At 37.0% G+C, this 22,629-nt stretch overlaps 1 protein-coding gene and 1 long non-coding RNA gene across 3 annotated transcripts in view; both read right to left on the reverse strand.

The window, feature by feature from the left end:
* Positions 1–22,629, reverse strand: part of LOC102518431 (EGF-like and EMI domain-containing protein 1) — a 497,761-nt gene that overhangs the window by 385,239 nt on the left and 89,893 nt on the right. The gene's annotated exons all lie outside the window — the stretch shown is intronic.
* LOC116665331 lies at positions 1,028–19,094 on the reverse strand. Its single transcript, XR_004321907.1, has 3 exons — positions 18,857–19,094; positions 16,343–16,345; positions 1,028–1,039 (listed from the first exon to the last, which is right to left on the reverse strand). It is a non-coding gene; the product is annotated as an uncharacterized LOC116665331 (long non-coding RNA).

Genomic DNA, 22,629 nt, shown 5'->3' on the forward strand with positions numbered 1-22,629 from the left:
CTTATCTTTTCATTCTCTTAACAGTGTCTTTCCAGCAACCAAAGGTTTTAATTTTGATGAAGTCTGATTTTTCAGTTTTTTGGTTTTTGTTGAGAATTGTGCTTTTGCGAATATATGTATGTATATGCATGACTGGGACATTGTGCTGTACACCAGAAATTGACACATTGTAACTGACTGTCCTTAAATTTTAAAAAATTGTGCTTTTAGGTGTCATATCTAAGAATCTCTGCCTAATGAAAGATCACAAAGATTTTTCCTGTGCTTCCTGTAAGAAATGTTATAATTTTTGTTTTACATATAGGTCTATAGCCCATTTTGAATTAATTATTTTTCTTCTCTGTTATTTTTTGGTTGCTTATGAATATCCAATAGTTCCAGCACCATTTGTTGTTCAGGAAACAAACAAATAACTATCCCTTGTCCACTGAATTGGTTTTCCAGCTTTTTAGAAAATCAGTTGTCTGATCATGTATAGCTCTATATCTGATCATTCTCTTATGTTCCATTGATACATTAGGCTATTTTTGTGCCAACACCATGCTGTCTCGATTATTACAGATTTATAATAAGTCTTGATATCAGGTACTTTAGTCCTTCGATCCATCTTCCATCACAAACCTACTTGAGCTATTTGACATCCTTTATATTTCCATATGATTTCAGAATAGGTTAGTCAATTTCAACCCCCTGCGCCCCCCCCTCCAAAAAGTCCTGCTGGGATTTTGATTGCGATTTCATTGAATCTACAGATCAGGCTGGGGAGAACTGACTTCATTACAGTATTGTATCTTCCGACCCATGGACATGACATATCACCCCCATTTGTTTAGGTCTTCTTTAATTTCTGTCAGCAGAACAGTGTTTGGCAATATTCAGTGTACAGTACGTTCACATCTTTTGTTGTATTTATCCCAAAGTATATCATATTTTTCAGTCTATTATAAATGATTTTGCTCGGTTAGTTTGAATATCATATAGTTTGCTGCTAACACAAAAATATATTTAATTATTGAATTTCTTATATCCTACAAACTTGCTAATCCTACTTTTTAGTGCTAGAATTGTTTTCACTGATTTTATCAAATTTTCTACATAGACAATAAGGCCATCTGCATGTAAAGACAGCTTTACTTCTTTTCCAATCAAGACACCTTTTATTTATTTATTTTTTTGCCTGATTTTACTGGCTAGAACATCTATATAATGTTGTGGTGAGAGTGAACATTCTTCTCTTGTTCCTCATCTTTCCAGGAAAACATTCAGTTTTCCAGTTGTTTTACCATTAATTATAACATTAGCTACAGGAGGATTTTTGTAGATACCATTTATCAAGCTAAAGCATTTTTCTTCTATTCCTACTTTGCTCAGACTTTCACTGAAAGGAATACTGGATTTGTTAAATGCTTTGTAAGTATCTGTTGAAAGGATAATTATTTTTTTACTTTGTCAATATGGTGAGCTATATTACATTACAATCTCCTTTGGCATTTTGGATTATCTTTTAAATTTACTGTTGGGTTAGATTTTCTAAAATTTTATTTAGAATTTTTGTATCAATGGTCATGAAGAATACTACTCGTTCATGTTTCTTTGTTTTTTCTTGGCATATCTTTGTCTGGTTTTGGTATCAGGACAATGCTGGTCACAAAGACTGGGCTGAGAAGTATTCTTTCAAATTTTAGAAAAGAGTCTGTGCAGAATTGGCATCATTTCCTCCTTAAATGTCTGGCAGAATTTACCAGTGACAATTTATGGGCCTAAAGATTTCCTTGTTGGAGGGTTATGAACTAAAATGTAATTTCTTTATATATAAAGAGCTCTTTGGGTATTGATTTCTTCTTGAGTGAACTTTGGTTTTTCAGTGAATATGACCATTATATATATGCTGTTGAATATACTGCCATAAAGTTATTCATAATATTCCTTTACTGTCCTTTTAATATGTGTAGCATCTGCAGTGATGTGACCGCTCTCATTTCTGATATTGGTAGTTGCATCTTCACTCTTTTTCCTTATCAGCCTGGCTAGGAGTTTATCAATTTTATTAATTTTCTCAAAGAATTCATTTTTGGTTTCATTGATTTTCTCTGCTGTTTTTCTGTTTTCCATTTCACTGATTTCTTCTCTGATCTTTAGTATTTCCTTTTTCCTGCTTACATGGGGCTTAATTTGTACTTTTTTTCTAGTTTCTTAAGTTGGAAGCTACACTTGTTGATTGGAGCCTTTTTTCATTTCCAATACAGGCATGAGTACTAAAACTTCCCCCCCAAGTATTGCTTTAACAGCATCCCCCAAATTCTGATTCTGTCATGTACTCATTTGTATTCACATCAAACTACATTTTATTTCCCCTTTTGACTTCTCCTTTGACCTCTGGATTGTTTAGAAGTGTGTTATAATTGCTTTTCAAATGTTTTGGGGGATTTCTCAAATATCTTTCTGCTCCTGATTTTACATTAAATTTCACTGTGGTCAGAGAAACTTATTTGTAAGATTTGTTTCTGCTACTCTATTCTAACCAGAAGTAGAAGTCTCCCCCATTAACATTTTAAGTTTAAAATTCATTTACCCATTAGGAGAGTTATTTATAATATAGTGTTACTTATGGTATGAACAGCAATGATGAGTTTTTAATTTTGAATAAAGAAAATCAAGTAAAGTGTTACTTTGAGCTTGAAGCATTACAGTACTAGAGAAAAGTCTAAACTGAGATAGAATCAATACTAGGTTTTACTACCAAGAGGTAATACCTTAAGCAATTAACAACTTAAAGTAAGTCCTGTCAACTGAAAAAATATAAGTAGGTTAGAGAGAATCTTTAATCTGTCTCCTATTAAATTCAATAATTTAATACTTCTGCGAAGGTCAGGAATAGGAGAAAGGGGTAGAAAACATTGGACTTGTGACAAAATAAGAGAAATGGGTAAGTGGAAGAAGGAAAGAAGAGGTGGGAAGTGGGAAGGGTGCCCAGAGAAGAAAGCAGAAGGTCACTCAGGATACACAATTACATCTACTGCCTCTGTGCATTATGAAAATCATCTCCCTGTCACTTCTGCCATTGTCACAGGTTGTCAAAACCAATGTTAGGGCATTGGTTATAGTCAGAAGTTTGCAACAGGGGTGTCTAATCTCCCTGACACGTCCAATCTGTTCCTCATTACTGAACCCCTTCCTCTTCAATACAATGTCGTGTCATTAGTTTTGCCATAGAGGAAAAGTAAAAAGATTTTCTAATAAGATATAAACCTGTAACTTTATACAGAGAGAAGGGACGGTCCAACAGATCGATTATTTAACCTTCCTATGCTTATTCTAGCTTTCTTTGTTACTTTTTATAAGTACAGTGTAGTATTTGTGGAAATTCTCACAAAAATTGTCCTGCTTCTTTTTTCTGATAGTCTCTTGGATAATCAAGAGTTGATATATTTTAAAAGGCATATAACTGGACGTCTACTGAAAAATCATTCTTTAGGATACCACTCATTGTATTTTTCAATATCCTTTCCATCTAGAAAGACAAAATCAGTTTAGAATATAGAACAAAGAAAACGTCCATCTTTCTTACAAATGCAACCATCTCTTCGAGTACAATCCACTCTGTAGAATGCTCTCCCTTTGCTGCTTTGCTGGACACTCAGACCCAGCACAATAATTAATGGAGGAAAACCCAGGGCACGCCTGCCACCCCACCTGCTCCTCTTCCAGACATCATTAATCAGGCATGACAGGCTTTCCCAGCTGAACCCACTTGGCCTCTACATCTTTCTTAATATTATATTATAGGGATCCTCGACCAATAGAGCAGAATTTATACATGATGTGAAATAGCTTTAACCAGCCTAGACGATAACCATAATTGCTAACCCTCCTGCATATGACTTCTTAAAATTTTCTTGTGTTTATTTCATAGCTTTATTGACTTAAGTCTTTTATCATAAGTATAATCAAATTCTTTTTGGAAATTAAGGGCTCCCTTAACTCTCATGACTGACAAAGTCTCTGAGACCATTTGTGAATGTACGTGAAGAGGTCCCTGAGGATAATTACAAATAAAATGAGGTTCTAAAACTTTACACGTCTTTACACTAAAAACTATAAAAATTAAAGTTTATATATATATACATATATGTGTGTGTGTATATGTGTGTGTGTGTGTAATTACAACTGTGCACTAGTTTTTAAAGCAAACAATGATTGGATCAAACATGTCAGGGGTGAGAGAGTAGTGTTATTTTTTTCCAATAAAATTGATTGTTAAAACAACACAGCCTAATTCAGGGCTACACAAATTGAGGACTGATGTCAGTTCACAGACTACTCTTTCTGGTCTACAGCAGGATATGTATAGAATTGAGAATAGGTTTGAGAAACTTTTACAGCAATTGCATGATATTTTTATTGCATCTTACAAAAGTATCAGTCTACATTATCTGAGAAAAAAGAACAAAAAAAGTGGTCTGTTGAGAAACCCTGACATTCCTTTTGATGTTCAAAGCAAGGTCATAACAAAAGACATATTTTCAAAAACATATAAGGACTTCCCTGACTTTGGGAAACTGTCAAGCCTCTCCATGCCTAAGATAGCTCATGTATAATACAGGGATCATAATTGCACCTGACTCATAGGATTATTATGAAGATGAAATAAAATAACTTCCAAGGGGCAGAGCCTTACACTGGTCACCTGAGCACTTGGCCAGCAAAAATAAATACTACATTTTGCCTCCATCTTTGCAGCTAGATCTGGCCAAGGGACTAAGTACTCAACAATGTAGAAAAGCAAAGGTGATACATGAACTTCCAGTGTGAACCCTGAAAGGAAAGAAGCCTGTGACCAGGAGAAACGCACAAAGAGAGTGAGATTTCTTGGATTCGGTCCACGAGGCAAACACTCCAGGGAAACAGAGCAACAGCATGGAAGGAACCAGACTTCAAGAATCTTGCTGAACAGAGCCACTCTACCAGTTCAGGCTAAAAATAATAAATGTCTAGCTTATCTACAAAAGGGTTATTGTGACCCTTTGCCACACGTAGCCAAACCAACAGCCCAACTCAGACTATATGTAAAGAACTTGGAATAACATGTGGTGCGTGGTATACGTTAATAATTGATAACCATTATTACTATTATTAATCTTTGACATTTCAAAATTTTCACTTTAAGAGCACTAGCTATGATCCTCCATGGTGATTTTTTTTTCTCCTTCAAATGATAACGAGTATAACTCTGCCAGACCCTTACTGACGAATAATGTTGAGGGTAGCTGAAGGAGTTCTCCAGCACTGCTTTTGTGGACTTCATGAAATCCCATGTCTTTGTGAACGATTACTATTTTCATTTAGAAGTGATCCACATCTCACTGCTCAATATAGCCACATCTAACAATATGAGACATACTGACCAGAAAAGATGGTGACAGGATGGGATGGAATAAGAACAGATATCTGCAGGAAGGGATGATGATGGGGGTAAGCTTTACAAGTGGTTGGTTCATCTACGGATGGTTCTTCTTTATTAACTGATGTAATTCTATAACAAGAACATTCTTCTCATCAACCATTTGGTTACCCTGAGGTATCATTTGTTTAAGAAAAGCAGGACAGACTCCTGATTCCATTCCTTTACTCACCAGTTTTCAAAATTCTATTCAACAATGGCATATTCAGACACACTGACGGTAGAGAAGCTTATATCTTGGGCTTCTAACTTCACCCAGAATCTCCATAATATAAAACTTGTTGTGACCAGAATTTTTTATTCTGGTGGCAATTAAATGCCAGAGAACAAATGATGAATTCAGAACCGGTAATGACATACATCAGCCTGAGCAGTCTTTCCTGCCAGAGAGCTAAAGGAAAGAATACAAACTTTCAGCTCAGATTGTCTAAAAACGTTTTCCCGTTACCATGACTCCTTTGTTATCCCTAGGTCATTTTTCTCTAAAAAGAAAATGAAAAAGTGCAATTTATTCCTATAGTTCCTATGACATCTGCCTTCATAGCATGAGTTCCCCTCCATGGGAAACATCAGTCTATTTCAAAATGCCTTTATAAGAGCCGGTATATGAGCCTGGGCACCAACAACCCAACAGTCACCAGGCTCCTAATAGCATGATGTAAAATGTAAAATGTCAGCTAGATCATGTCTTTCCCCTGCTCCACACTCTCCGATGACTTCCCATCACACTCGGAGTAGAAGCTAAAATTTTTCTAACGACCTAAAAGACCTCCAGGCCATGCCCACCACCATCTCTCCGGTCTTATGCCCTTTTCTGCATGTCCTGTCCCCTCTGCTCTGTACCTACCAGCCTGTGCTATTGCTGACATCAGACACCCTCCATCTCTGGGCTTGCTTTGTTCCTTTTTCCTACACTTTCCCACTGCAGAACTACATGGCTTGTTTCCTTACCTTCCTAACATGTTTTTTTTTTTTAATCAAATTCCACCTTCTCCATGATACCTTTTCTCACCATCATCATCCAAATTGCAAACTTCCACCTATCCTCACCGATATTCTTACCCCCAGCCTATTTAATTTTTCTCCATCACACTTATTCCCAACTAACATACTAGAAATATTATCAACTCATTGTTTATTGTCGGTCTCTCCACACTAGGGTGTGTGTTCCCTTAGGGTCCTGTATCACTAGCCCCTGATACATCGAAGATACTCCATCAGACCGACTGACTGATGCATAAATGGCTTGTTCTAATTCTTCCTAAAACTGGCAATAACACTGCTTCAGCAACCCTGTTCAGTTTCTGAATTTAAACAGTTAGATATAAGACAAGATGCCATGTAATTAAGCATTGGCACTAACTCAAAAGCAGCCTCAAAGTTAAGACAACATTAAAGATGTAAGGGACTCAATATAGAGACTGAGGGAAAAAAAAGAAAAAAAACCTTAGTCCAACTGCAACATTGTTTGTTCACCTGCCTTCAATTTCATCTTTATATAGCACTTTTCAAATAGAGATTTATTTAATCTTTCTTAGCACCTAGATTATGACAGGAAAATAAATGCAAAAAAAGCCCAAAGAAACAAACAAACAAAAAAACCAAACTCCTATCTAAATAAACGGTACTTTAGGAAGATCAATTCTTGCCAAGAACAATTCAAAACTCCTCATGTGTCTGACACTTTGGTTTTCAGTAACCTCAAATATGCAAAACAAAGTCACAGAGCTAAAGACCCACAAAGAACGTGTGAGCTCTAGGCTTAGAAGAAACTGTTTCTTAGGAACAGACATTTTGCTCTTTAAGACAGTGTTTATCAAAGTGATTTCTGTAGAATCTTTAGATATCGATAGATGATACCAAAGACAGGGTTCTAGTATCAAGTACTAGTTTAAACAAGATTTTTCACTTTTGGAACCTCTTCAAGTCTTTACAAAACATGTGTATATATAGGTATATGAATATAAAATATGTAAAAATATTAAAGTATATATATATATACACATATATATACATACACATATAAAGAGAGTATGAATTTGCCAAAGGAGGTACAGTAGTCAGCACTTCCCAAACCACTTTTGACCATAAATATCGCAAACACCACCAGCATCATCCCCATCATATTTTTCCAGAGCTTCTATAGCCAAATACACTTTGGGAAATTGAGAACTCTTAGAACTGAGAACTGAGCCCATATACTTATGTAAAAATCAAAAACTGATTTAACAAACTTAGGTTAGTTGGGTTTTTTCTCCTGGAAACTCTCAGTCTTTCTTAGACTATGACATCTATTTAGACATAGAGAGGAAGGAAAAATAAAAGATCTATATAGAAATAGAATAGCTGATGACCATAAGACAGAAAGGCCAGAAAGAATATCAAATTTGCCTTATTCATGTTCTTTGAGGGGCAAGGTAAGTCCAGAACACTTCAAAGGCTGTTTGGAACATCATGACAGTAGAATAAACTATTCAAATTTTTTAAACCATAGAGAAAGATTGTGTATGTTCAGTAAAATATGCTATGTAAAAAGATGTATTCATTTTCTAGAGTTTCTATAATGTAAGTGCCACAAACTGGATGGCTTAAAAACAACAGAAATGCATTCTCCTACATTTCCAGAGGCAGAAGTCCAAAGCCAAGTATCAGTACGGCTGATTTCAAATTTTGGAGGTTGTGAAGGAAAATCTATTCCACACTTCTCTCCTAGCTTCTGGTGATTGCTGGCAGTTCGTGGCACTCGTGTGCATCACTCCAATCTCTGTCCCTGTCATCACCTGACACTCTCCTTTCTGTGTGTCTGTGTCCAGATTTCTCTCTTCTTACATGGGCATTATATTGACCCTCTGTAGTGGCCCACCGTAATCCAGGATGAACTCACCTTAACTTAATCACATCTGAAAAGATTCTGTTTCCAAATAAAGTCACATTCGCAAGTTCAGGGTAAACATGAATTCTGGAAGAACACTATTCAACTCGGTTCAGAAGGTTAACATTTATGTCATGCATTTTAGAACTATTTCCACCAAAATGATTACCCTTTATAGAGTAAAATATTTTTGCTTAAAGGAGAAATTATTTAAAAGTGAGTAAATGCACTGGGGAAGCTTATTTTTAAGTATTTTAATAAAGGAGAAGCTTCTATAGTAATGTGGAAAATTATCCCTGAAATTGTTTTCAATGTTTTGATTCCCTATAAAAAATTCTCAAAGGAAACACATATGTGATAGTAAACACTCAGCAAAAGAAGAATGAAAGAAAACCTGATCTTGAAAGTAAAACACTGTTCCATCTCCACAAGTACTCCTTTGGAAAAATATTGCATTTTATACTCTATGCAACCTCAGAGATCTGGCACCTAAGGGCTCAGCAATGCAGAATGAAATAGTCTGATTTTCATCTCAGAGCAACACAGAAAATGAACGTAGCATAACCTCTTCACTTAGCTGCCACCAACATTTTATTAAGTGATTTTACTCTGGATGTTCATATATCTCTTCATTTGTTTTTTTCCTTAAGTTATGATTAATTCTATTACTGAATAAAGGGTAAAAAGAAAAATAAGTATGGGAAGACTAAAAAGCTTAATTAACACACACTTACCTGCTTTACAAAAGAAAAAGTTGAGTAGTAGGTGCATTTAATGATTCTGATGGCCTACTGGATTCACTAAATTGTCCACCCTTCACCCCAAAACCTTCTACTTTCTCAGAAAATCTTTTTAAAAATCAAATAAAAACCACTGGGAGGGAACTAAATCAAAATGAAATCTCTAATTTGTAATAAGAGAAGGATCACCACATGATGAGTCAGAGGTTTAATCTCATTTAAATTAAAGACTGATTTTTTATTAAGAGAAAATTGTGAGTTCAGGTACAAATACTCACTCCCTCTGCTTCAAATCCATAGTAATGAAAGAAACACACATACATAAATATATAATTTTATGTTATATAATATAGATTTAATATTTTAAAAGGCAAAACTGGACTCAGGAACAAAATAAACATCTTGGAACAGAAATACAAACAGTAAGAGTAGCCTACTAGAAATCTCAACATGGGAAGCGGGAATAATAGGAGCTCAAAGTGCTCCGCTTGCGTCAGAGGACCAGGGCCAGACTCAGGCTGTGAGACCAGAGATTGGGTTTAGTTTCTCTGACTTATAAAAGGAATCTTGACAAAATGGCGGCCATTGCCCAGGGCTGAGAGTCCACCAATCAGCAGTCAGGGAAGTGAGTGGGAGCCAAGACCACTTCCTACTCCGACCTTCTGTCCAGTCATTCTCTGGCTCAGAAACCAGGTTTGTAACACACCAGCGCCTCTGTAGGACAGGAGACCCAACACGCCCATATGCGACCTAGTTCTGAACAGAGAGCTCCAGGGAGCTGGATACAGGTAATGGCAAAAACTAGCAAGCAAGGAATAGAAGTCCAAAGAGAAGAGCATTAAAAATAAAATAACAGCAACAACAACAAAACTCCTACCCAAAATGAGTTAGCCGAGAAAAACGAGGAAACTCCCACAAAAGACAGCTGATATTCTAGACAACTGAAAGAATTCATTTTAGAGGAATGCAAAATAGAAAGCTATTAACCTGAGAATTATTTACAAACAAGTATGTTCAAAACACTCATAGAAATAGAGAAATAATATATGTAATTCAAGTATAAAAAGTTATAAACAATCTTTATAAGCCAAGAATAGATTGGCTATGATGAAGGGTTATAAATCCGCAAAGAAAAGTACAGTTGTTAGCATAAGAACTAAAAAGGGACTAATCCTGAGCTGAATATAGTTAAAGAAATAATTGTTCAATTGAAAGATTGTACCTGAGAAATAAATAAATAAAAACTATGAAAGATAATTTTATGAGACATGCAGCATAAACTCAGAGGCTCCCAATTTTATTCCGGATAGGATAGGCCCCATCACAGCAACAAACATCCCCACACCTCCGTGGCTTACTAAATGTTCACTTATCAATCATTCAAGACCCTCTTCCATAATTGCTGAAGCAGAAGCAAAAAAGAGTAAAGCTGTACATGGCCTGTCCCCTACCTCAGCCTGCAAATGACACACATCATTTGTGCTTACCTTTTACAGTTCTTCTTAATGGCAAGGAGCAAAAAGGTATAATCACCCATGTGCCCTTTAAGGAATAACTATTCAGATATTGGTGAGCACTAGTAGTCACACTCTAGTAAATCACACGCACTAGGAATGGGAGTTCCAGAAGTAGCAAGTTGAGAGAATGATAAAGAGGCAATATTAAAGAGAAAATAATGGCCAGTATGACTGAGAATTTTCAAGAACTGAAGAAAAATACATCTTCAGAAAGAGTAAACTCAGAGAAAATAGGGTGAATTAAAAATAAATTCACATTTAAATCCACGGTAATGAAACTAGAACATATCAAAGAGAAAAACTTTAAAAGCCTCCTTAAGGCTAAAGATAATAATCTAATAAAAGACAATTAGACTGACAGCATGCATCTCAGCAGCTACAGGAGCAGACAGAGAATACTGAAAGTAAGTGACTCTCCATCTAAAATTACATACCCAGCTAAACTAAACGTTACAACAGTGATAGTGAAACAGAGACTGTCTCAGGCATTTAAAGACAAAGTTTACCACCAACAGAGCCCCCCCACAAGAATTAGCAAAGCACATACTTGAGGAAGAAGAAAGGCATAGAAAGAAGGAATGGAATGTATAAAACAGTGACAAAAGTAATTACAAGATATATTAGTAATTCTAATTAAACACTGAGTATAAAAAGTTAGTTTGAAGGGGTTTAAAAATATAAGGGAATAACATTTCAGACATTAGAAAGATAGTAGGAAAAGTTGATGGGGCTAGATCAGGGAGCAGAGTTTCTTGTCTTGTTCTGGAGGAAAACAGAAATACTAAATAAATTTAGATTTTGGTAGAAATATATAAAGTTAAATATTTACATTAAATTAAAGACTTTTATGTATCAACATGCGCCAAAATCTTATTTTTTAGTTCCTTTAACAACAACAGTAAAATAAAAACAAAATGTGCTCTGGTCACTGTAATAGTACCCTCTCTGTTTAACCCGTGTATGTCTAAGGACTGGTTTGACTAAATGAAAAATATGTTTAATGCTAGGTGCTAAAAAATGAATAGTGAAGTAAGACTCTACTCTCAATGACAATATTCACAAATTTAGTATTACTTTCTTGTGTATGGTTAGCATAAGAAATTGATCCATATTGTTGTGTGTAAATGGATAAGTTTTAATGTAGTATCTTCAGTCGTATACTCATAAAACTTAAAACTTAAATGTTTCAAACCATAGTTTCTCTGTAAACAAATTTACAGCTCTGTAATCATTTACTTTTAACTACTGGGTTAATAAGCAACAAATATAGTCCAATCAAATGTTAAGTACTAGCATTCTTTGGCTTTCACATGAAGTAATTTAAAAATCATCTGTGGTACCATCTCTTGCTGATTCTACTCTTCCATACCATGTACACTGGGACCCATCTAAGGGGAGATGGAAGCTCATGAAACAGGAGAACAGCACAAGGAAGTCCATGTGAACAGTAATTACTGTTCAGGTACATCCAAACTGCCATGAACAATAAGACCTTTGGGTTTTGTTCTGACAGGCATAACAAGTGCCTCCAATGTCACCAATTCCAAATCTGACTCTGACATGGGACAGAGGAGACTGGTGACAGATGGGGAAAATTTAGCATGCAGCTTGGACGGTCTTTGGGATGTAAGTCATGTTATCTCTAACTCGCTGCCAAGTCCTGCTTGTTGCTTTATAACAGACACCACTGGGAGACTCTGCAGCCTCGGCCAAAAACACAGACTTGAAAGAACTGGATTTCCTCACTGTTGATATTTTGTAACATCTCACCCACACTGGGCTCCGCTGAAATAATGAAACAGTCACTCGTATGTATCTGAATGTGAAAAAGCATTTTGACAAACCAGACTGATTTTCTTTTAGACTTTAGGACAGTGGCTCATCAGAAATGGAGTTTACCATTCTTAATCCAATTCATCCATAGTCTGCTGAGGTATTTCAAAGCCATTACCCACCATGTGAAGTCTTACTCCATATTTGGGTCAGCTTTAAAGAACAGCATGGACACTAGAAGCTGAATATCTAAAATATATTCTCTATTTGTGGGGGGAAGGTATAGCTCAAGTGGTTGAGTGTGTGCTTAGCATGCACAAGGTCCTGGGTTCAATCCCCAGTACCTCCCCTAAAAATATTAAATAAGTAAATAAACCTAATTACACCCCCAAAAGAGATTTTTTTTTTTTTAAATTCTCTATTTGTTACGTGTTTATCAATGTATCTGCTGTCCATTATGGTAACCACGTCCACCTGGCTGCCACTTGGCCTCTACCACCTTGGGATCCAACCACTCTCATTCGAACTGAGTGGCTGTAGTCCCCACTGTAAGGCTGGCCTACAGAGAAGAGTGAACCCAGAGCTCTTCAAGAATGCTGGGTCTCCCTTCACAAATTTGATCATTTTTGATTTGTTCACAATGGGCCATCTTTTGGCCCAACCAAACTGTTAAATCCTTTCTAACTCCCATAGCTGCAACGTTAAATGCACAATCTCTGCTTAGACGGTCCATTTCAATAAATGTGGCCTGATCCACCTCTATGTGCCTTCCACCACCATTCCACACCCTTAGCATCCACTCCCACACATGTTCCCTGGATTTCTGATTGTATGCATTTGAACACTCACATTATTTCGGAGTGTAGCACACTTCCTCACAAGTCACACTTTGTACCTCTCTTTTAGAGGCCTGTTGGGACTTGAGTCTATTTATAGGTCTAGAAGCCTGAGAAGAAGAGTGAGCGGGGTCAGTGCTGAGGAGAACTGGCACTGTCCTGCATGGCGTCTGCTTCAGGGAGACCACTGCTGTTTCCTTAGACAAGGCAGGACTAATCCCTTCAGTCAGATCTCAACAGAGAGAGATCTCTGCTCCCGGGAGTGGGGAAGCCCTTACTGTGAAGCCAGCTGGCATTTCCTGGAGTCATGAAACCCCCTCCCCTGGGGCTCTCGGTGACCTTAACCCCCACTCCCCATTGCAGGACCCTCCGCATACCTGCATTTCTAAAGGATAAAAACAGCTTCCCTAATGTGTGTTTACCCTAACAAAACTCACCGCCCCAGGAGATAGCCCCTCTCACAATGCCCTAGGCGACAGGCTTCACACCCTGCCCCTATTAAAGTCATAAAACCTATTGTTCAGAGAAGTCCCTGACAGACCTTACAACCAATCAGGAACCACTGCAAGAATTGATCACGCAGCCCCTACTCTCTGTGTGTACAGCCGCCTCCCCTCCATAAAAGACCCTGCACGCTCACCCTTGGCGCTCACACGGACACCTCTCACCAGCGGGGCCCCCTTTTGCCTACAGCAGCATAACTATTAAACGCTCCTAAACTTCTCTCTGTCTCCGGTAATTCTTTACCAACCTGTGTCACGGGCCCATCGCCATGTGTGCCCACAACAGTTAGCACAGTGGATGAGAAAGTAATTCCACTAGCAAAGAAAGACTCATCAAAATTTAGGGGCTCAACATCGTCAGCTTGATCAGCTTCTTCCCACAGAACCTCAGCTCAGTTTACAGGACCCCATTCTTTCCAATCAATGCCATCACTTTAACGGTGACACCCCCTGAGGCTGGAAATTCAATTTGCATCATAATTCAGCCAATCACAGCCAGTTCAGCCCTACAGCCACAGGAGATAAGGTTCTCCTTCAAGGCACACAGAGAAGCTATGAGATCATTTATACAGCTAGTACTTGAGCTGGAGGTGTGACTTCCTGAGCGTAGCCTTTCACCACTTTGTCCAGACACATTAGGAGCAGCCAACCAATGTCGTGGTATTTCTAAGTTTTCCAATAATGTTCAAAAGCATCACATATAAAATCACTTGGCTCCTTGCTTCTTATGAATGGTTGATTAGGAGTATCCAGAGCAGATATTTTATCTATCCCTGTAAACAGTTCATACTACGGACTATTTTGCTCTCCTTACTATTGGAAATAGAGTCATTGGCGTCTTTTAAGTCTAATTGGATTAGAGAGCCAATTCCAGAAATAACAGAACAAAGTTATAAGCTCATCCTTAAAATTCTGCTCCTGTAGAGCCAGCCTTGATACCTGAACCTGGACGGGTCAGGGTTCTCCAGAGAAATAGGACCATTGAGAGGGAGGTGATAGATAGATAGATAGATAGATAGATAGATAGATAGATAGATAGATAGACAGACAGACAGACAGACACATAGATACATAGATAGATACACAGATAGATGAGATTTATTATTAAAATTGGCTCATGCAATTATGGAGTCCCAGAAGGCCCACTCTGCCATCTGCGAGATGGTAGTGTAATTCATTCCGAGTCTAAAGGCCCAAGAACCAGAAGTATCAATGTTCTGTGAGAGCAGGAGAAGCTGGATGTCCCAGGTCAGGCAAAAAGAGGAAACTCATCCTTCCCCAGCCTTTTTTTTTTTTTTTTTTTCTATTCAGGCCTTCAATGCATTGGGTGAAGCCCACCTATACAAGTGAGGAAGATATTCTTCATTCAGTTGAGTGATTCAAATGTTAATCTCTTCCAAAACCAATCTCAAGGATACATCTAGAAATAATGTTTTACCAACTATCTGGACATCCCTTAGCTCAAGTTGACACATAAAATTAACCACCACACATAGTATCAGCCATGTTTCAACACCAATATTTTATGTATACTTTATGATATCTGCCCAGTATTCTATGAATATTTTTATAAATAATACATACCAGTATTATATGAATAGTTTATTATATGTCATACCAGTATTTTATAGATAATTCAAATTTCAGAGGACCCTAGAATCAACTCCATCAACTCCACTATCCCAGGTCCTTTCTGAATCCTTAGGGCCAACTCAAATAGAGAGTGAATCTTTAAAATGTCTCTTGAGCCTGTTGCATTCCTACCCCACACCCTGAAGGCAGTTCAAAGGTCCCCAAAGTTAACTCGGAGTTCAGTGGCAACTAGCCAGTGAAAGCTGTCATGTGATGATGGTAGCCCCCAGCATCCTCTAGAGATGGCTAGATGGACAGGAATCCACTACCTGCTAGAATAATCTAATTATGTCTAAAGGTTTCCACTGAAAAGGCTCTATCTACGCCAGGTCCCTGTCACTTTCCCTGTGGGTGAAGTCAGCTATCCAGTGACTTTCAAACACTCTCTGCAGGTGGCTTTGTAACACATGAAGAAGTTCCTGAAATGTTAATCCTAAGGGACAAGTGTTCCTGTCACTGAAGCAATACATTATAACCTCTGCACTTTCTGGATCTTTCAGACAAAAGCCAAAAGCCATGAAGGCCATGATGAAATTATTCTTGCTACCCCAGAGCTGATATTTCCAAAGAGAAATATATGTATGTTAGGAGAGTTCTGGGGATGAATTTGCACTATAGTAGCTCCTGCAAAGCCTGTCCTATGAATAAAGAGCCTTCAGTTTCTAAAGCCTGAAAATCTGATAACATTCAGCGCATATGGATATTCATTTAAATAAGGGGGAAAAAAAACTTCAGTGTGACATTTCTTTTAACCCACAATTTTGCAGCTGGAATAAATCTTTTCCACTCTTAGATAGTATAATGTGACAATCCAAGCAACCAAGATTAAGATCTATAAATTCACCACTTTTCTTCTACTACCAAACTCCAAGATTTTTTAAACATCTCTCATACTACTCAGGGCTTTATGAGCAAACTAGACGTGACTTTTAAAATGGTAGAAGCATCTGGATTATTTCAACTGATTTTCCTACTGGCTGTTTCTTTAGTTCCTCCTTATATTTTCACTTTCTATCTAACTCTGCACACACAATATGGGAGGGAAAAGGATGTAAAGGATGCATGCATTTCAAGTTTTTAATACTTTAAGATAGGTTTAATGTAAGACACCTGGCCATAAATATCAGTGCACTGCCATACTAGATTTCAAAATGCTCCTTTACACCCAGCAGCTGAATTGACTTCACTAGTCCTGATTTCAATTCATCTTTCTCATTCTCTATCCCTCTCAAAAATGCTCTTTCATACCCCAGCAGCTGTTCTAAGAGCGTAACTCCATTCTGGCCCAAACTCAGATCATTAAGATCAAAGACAGATAAAAGGAAGCATGACTTTGGCCCAGTGTTACACTCTTAATGATACACGTTCAGGGTCTTTTATCTCGAGATCTCAAAGGGAATCTTCTTAATGGGGTTCCATAATCATAACGGGTCCAGGGGCATGCCAAAGAGCGGCAGGGCGCTGTTGGAAAGTCCAGCTCAAAGTCATCAGGCCACTACTGACTCTGAATAGATAACATTACAACTTTGGGTGAGAAGCACCTCCCCTGGAACAGTCACCTTTACTGGACACTAAAATTTGGTCCATAATCCTAGGTCATCTATTTTCTGCTAGTCCCACATTTTCTGAAAATAAAATAGAAAACTAAAGTTAACTGGCCCACTTAGTACTTGGGATTGTTGTTACAGATAAGCTAAAAATGTGCTTGTATCACATGTTTCATGAAGCTACCATGATGCAACATATCCACAAATTCGTGTCACTGTGAGAAACAAAAGACTGTAGAATTATGGAAAAACACCAACAAGAGGGCAAATCTGGATTCTGGTCCCTCCTCAACTACCTACTGATGTTGTCTCGAGTAAGAGTTCTTTTCCTAGTGTATAGAGGACAGATGATCTTGTGGAATCCTTTTCATTCATTCCTCTAGCCAATCATTTGTTCTTTCACTCAGCAAACACGTGGTAGAGCTGTTGTGCTCCGTACTGTGCTGAGCAATGAGGATGCCAGATACAAGACATTTCTACTGCACCACATTCCTCTGCCACCAAAGAATCTCAAAGTTTGAACAGAACAGACAGAAAATACATTTAATTTGTCATCACCACCAACTTCCCTTGTAAAATGAGGACAAACCCATTTTTATGAATACTTTTCTAGATAATTAAATGACCTATATTCACACGGCCATAATAACAATGACTAACATTTATTCTGAGTTTATTATATTCTGTACACCTCTGTTTAAGTACTTCACATGCATTATCTCATTTTATCTTCATAACATTTTATAAAGTAAGTAGTATGTGTAGGATAAATAGGATTCCTGTTTTATGGAATCCTCCACAGAGATAAATTCAAAAAGATCTGGTGGCTTACCTAAGTGGTAAAGATTTGTCCCTAGGCCTGTCTGACTCCCAAAGCCTAGTTTCTTTAGTTTGGATATAAAATAATTTTCAAATTCCCTGCATTTCTCAACAAAGTCGGCTTCAGTATTTGCACAGATCCATGTTAGCAGTCAATGCACAGGTTTAGAAGGCACAGAATTGAAGACACAGGAGAGATTTTAGAAACTGTCCAGTCTGACCTATTCATTTACAGTTAAAATGTAGTTCTTGAAATTAGGAGTAAGAATGTATATTGAGTGAAAAGCTAAAAGAAGCAAGGAAAAAAGCTGAAGAGAGAAAAGGAAGCGAGGAATCTTGAATTATCCATCTTTGTATTCCTGGTACTTAATACAGCCCCTGGCAACCAGTGTTATGTTTGATCAATTGGATTACATTACACATTATAGATTTTTTAAACTACAATTTCCCAAAGGTCAAGAGAAGCATGGGATACTTTCATTTGTCTAAGGCTTACAATATTAAAAATGAAAAAGAATAACAAAGCTGTGACATATTCTAAATGCTCAAGACTGTTCGTTGATCTTTGCAATTATCCTTCTAACTTCATTTGGATATAACGCCTAAATGTGGGTTCTAACCAGTATGTGACAATGAAACACTATGAGATAATGTCTCATGTAAGCCTTACGACAATCCTATTGTTTTGATATATCACTATCCCCAATTACAGAGCAAGGGAGAGTTTAGGCAACTTCTGTCATGTTCACACATTTGAAAGTGATGCAACATCTTACATTCTATCCCCAATAAACTGTTAAAAGTAAAAAAAAAAAGTGCATCTGTGAGATCTTTTTAATTAGCAAACACCGAAACACACTAATTTCAGAGGCTTTAAATCATTAAATTGCCATATACTAAACCAACGAAATTTGAAGCAAAACTTAAAATTCTTCTCCCCTGGAGAGATTCCGAGTTCACTGATTCTAACAAGCACATTTAAAAACATTGTAAAGATCATCCTTTTAAAATACACTTAATAGAAAAATACTGAACAGTGTGGATGCTTGGAGACTCCTCAGGTGTTGATTACCCGGCTGCATGTTAGATTTTGCAGGAATTAGATATGATATTATCTCCTTATTATGCAAAACCATGGAAAACACTTAATTAAAACTTAATTAAAGTCTCCACGATGCTTCAACCCCATGGAGCCCATTTTTCAACAGCAAGCAGCAAAGGAAAGCCTCTAGGACAAATAATGTTTGAAAAACGGTGTACAGGTGCTCACTTTTCTCAGTACCTGCACCTTTCTAACAGATCTTGCACCTTCTCAATTTTTTTTTATTTCCCATCAGCCCATAGAGTGACAGATTTGTAGGAAAACTGGTGATCATTAATTATAAACAAGTGTGTAGGTTTAGATCAGCTACTGATGCTTCATTTCTTCTAGAAATTTCACATGTAATTTCATATAACACATGAGAAAATTCATACAGTATTTTATCTGTCATATAGTGAGCTCCTGATAGGAATGCATTTAATGAAATTAGTAAGTGTTAGATAGGTATCAATTCAAAACCCTAAGACTCTTAAAAAAAAAAAAAAAAAAACTCTGAGACTCTGATACAATTTTTTTCCAAAAATATTTATGGCAAAATATGTGAACAATTAGTTGTCAGTGTGATTGAATAATTTTATTCATCCATTATTAAGTTATTTGTTCATTATTCAACAGTTTATATAGAAATATTCTGTGTAGTAGGATGTGCTATAGTAAGAATTGGTTTACATGGAGAAGAAAATAATTAAATGTGACCTTATTCTCTAACTTTTTTTTTAACATTTTTTTATTGATTTATAATCATTTTACAATGTTGTGTCAAAATATTCTCTAACTTTTAAGAAGATAGTCCAGTCCTCCCGTATAGTTTTAACTTACATCATAAAGCAAGAGGTCATAACAAAAGCATTCTTACTTGGCAATAAAAAGTAATGAACTGACAATACATGCAGCATCATGGATGGACCTCAAAATACATTATGCTGAGGGAAAGAGCCAGGCACGACAGAAGACGTATTTTATGATGCCATTTACATGAAGTTCTGGACAGGCATAACAAGGCTATGGTGAAAGATAGCAGAACAGTAGTTGTCTGGGTTCTGGTGGAGGTTCAATTCAGAGAATAATGGAAAGGAGGGAGAAAAAACCTTTGGTTATGGGACTGTTAATTTTGATGGGGGAGTGGGTTACACAGATGTGTTGCAGTTTTTACAACTCATGGAACTGCATACTCACTATCTGTGCATTTTACCGCGTGTAAATTATACTTAAAGGTTTAAAAAGTAAATATGGACCAGACAGAATTCATCTTAAGGAGATCAGTCCTCCAACTATGATGCTGCTGTAGCTGAGAGCTTGGAGAACTCCTCTTTCGGAATTGCATTCAGAGGCTACTACACATTCTTTGATATCAATGTTAGTAACTCCCATAAAGATGAAATTAACTTTCAGAAACAGCATCATTCAGGGTCAGGTCTGTTCACTACAACTGATTAAGCTGGAAAAGGACATTTTTGCTTATCACACTGGAGTAGTGACTAATTTAATGAGGCTGATTTTTCTCACAAACTGATGATTCCTCTCACAAAAACATAAACAGTTAACAACTGATTCGTAAGGTAAATTCAATTTAAGCATTCCAAAAACTTTTTGGTTAAATGTGGAATCGCTGAAACAAGTGTCAAAGCCTCCCTAACTAACTGTTTTAAAGGGAGCAACTTGAATCACACGCAGAAGGAATGACAGAGTGTAACTGCCCTGGTAAGTTAATCACACCTCTTTCATGATGCACTGTACTAAAAAAGAAATGCCTCCCGTCTTTTTTCATTATATAATGTCTGAAAGACACAGACATTCTCAGATAAAATTTCAATTTGCAATTATGCTCAATTTAATCCCTACCACAGGGAAGAGGTCTTCTCTCTTGATTGAATTTTATTTACCATCTAACATGTATAACATAGTCATCACATCTGCCCCCTAGCTACTCCTCCCCAACACCCCTGTAACAGGAAACAGAGAATCTTCAATTCACCAAATGGGATGGCAGTCTTTACTACTGTGCCTTACTTTTTTATTTTATTATTGGGATGGACATCACAGATTCGCATAATACACAACACCCATTAAGAAAATAGAAGCAGCAACAGCCAGGACCATAGCACAGTCCTGGAACAGAACTGGGTATTTAAACTTAAACAAGTTACACACAATGATAATATTTTGGCTAAGTAAATCTATGAAACTTAAATTTCATATGTCTTATGATAAAAAAAAAATTTGGCCCAAAAAACATGCCAAACTGAAAAAGTCTTGTGGAATAAGCAAGATAGTTGATACTCTACTTCTTTATCAGGTGCAGTGAAACCCAAGATAGACTTACAATTTCTCTATCTTAAATATGAAAGGTTTGACCTAGACTTCCTCCAAAGTTCCTTCTGATGCTATAAGAATATTTTGCGATGAATCTATTTGATATAAGTGAGACAGGAAGTAATACAAAACCAATTAAAGTTGCTGCAATTACTGTCTTAAGTTAGTGACGCACAATGTGACCAAGTAAATGAAATACAGATGCATAATCTTGATTTCTCCCTTTACAAAATCACAAGTTTCTGCACAGGTAACGTAATAGAATAGGTAAATGTATTTGAGGGATTTCAAAAGATCTTAAGGATAAATCTGTTACATAGATATTATATATGATATTTAAAATTTATGTAGCATTTCACAATTATTAAACTCACTACTAATAGTTTTATTATATGTTAATCAGCAGTGTTCCCTGGAGCATTATGTTTTTTTAAAAATCCTTACCTAGGAATACAAATGCATCAAGTACTGATATAAAGATCAGAATTCTGAATTGTTGGTCTGCTTCTGTCCAATCCTGTTCCAATTTATTTTCAGAGAGAGTTCTACATTCCAAGTCATTCATCTCCCAGTGCCTACAGATTATCCTTGTTCATATTTCTATAGAAAGCCATCTCAGAAAGATGAAAATTCATACTATTTTTACAACCGTTCAGGGAGAGTCCGCAAACTGCCTTCATAATTCATTCTAAAATGTAGCCACTCTCATTGTCAGGAAATTATCTTTTATGTCAAACATAAATTATGTCCTCCAACAGCCTCCTCTTGATGGAGCTAAGCAATCCCAGGTTGCTTTTCCTGTGGGCCTTTTCTAATGCCTCCTGTATTCGCACCCTATTTTAATCTTTGTGATTACTCTTCAAGATTTTTAAACCCCTTTAAGGACCCGACTCCATATTCTAATGAGTGCCAAGCCTAGGGGTTGGCAAACTACAACCCGCAGGCCAAATCTGCCTGTTTTGATAAATAAAGTTTTATTGGGACACAGCCACAATCTAAGGCGGCTTAGGTGCTTGCAACAGAGCCTGTATGGCTTACAAAGCCAAAAGTGTTGCCTCTCTGGCCCTTTACAAAAATATTCGTGGACCCCTGATCAATGAAGTCAATGAAGTTATTTAAAATGCACAACTTCTTCAGGTTCCATCTTCAGTGTGAACAAATAGGACCTGAGCGGTTTTATCATACCCTCTCCAACTTTTCCAGACCCTCTCTCTCTATTCTAACTTGGGATCTATTAAGCCTGACATAGCGTAACATCCTAAAACATCAGTGGATGGCAAATGCTTAAGAGTGTCATACAAGATGAGCAATACAAGTTGATGCTCACTTTCTACCATCTACTCCAAGCAGGGAACCCTTTTCAGTAAAAAGTGTCAAATCTTCCTCCATAATCAGGGTTTACATTGGAAAACAGAAAACTTCAGAATTCTCTCAGTAAAGGCACACTGAGGCATGCCTTCCTAATATCGGTCACCTCCCTATAACCCGCTCTCCTCCTCCAGCTGGGAGTGTAG

Source organism: Camelus ferus, chromosome 1, assembly GCF_009834535.1.
Source record: "Camelus ferus isolate YT-003-E chromosome 1, BCGSAC_Cfer_1.0, whole genome shotgun sequence".
NCBI classification, from domain to species: domain Eukaryota; kingdom Metazoa; phylum Chordata; class Mammalia; order Artiodactyla; family Camelidae; genus Camelus; species Camelus ferus.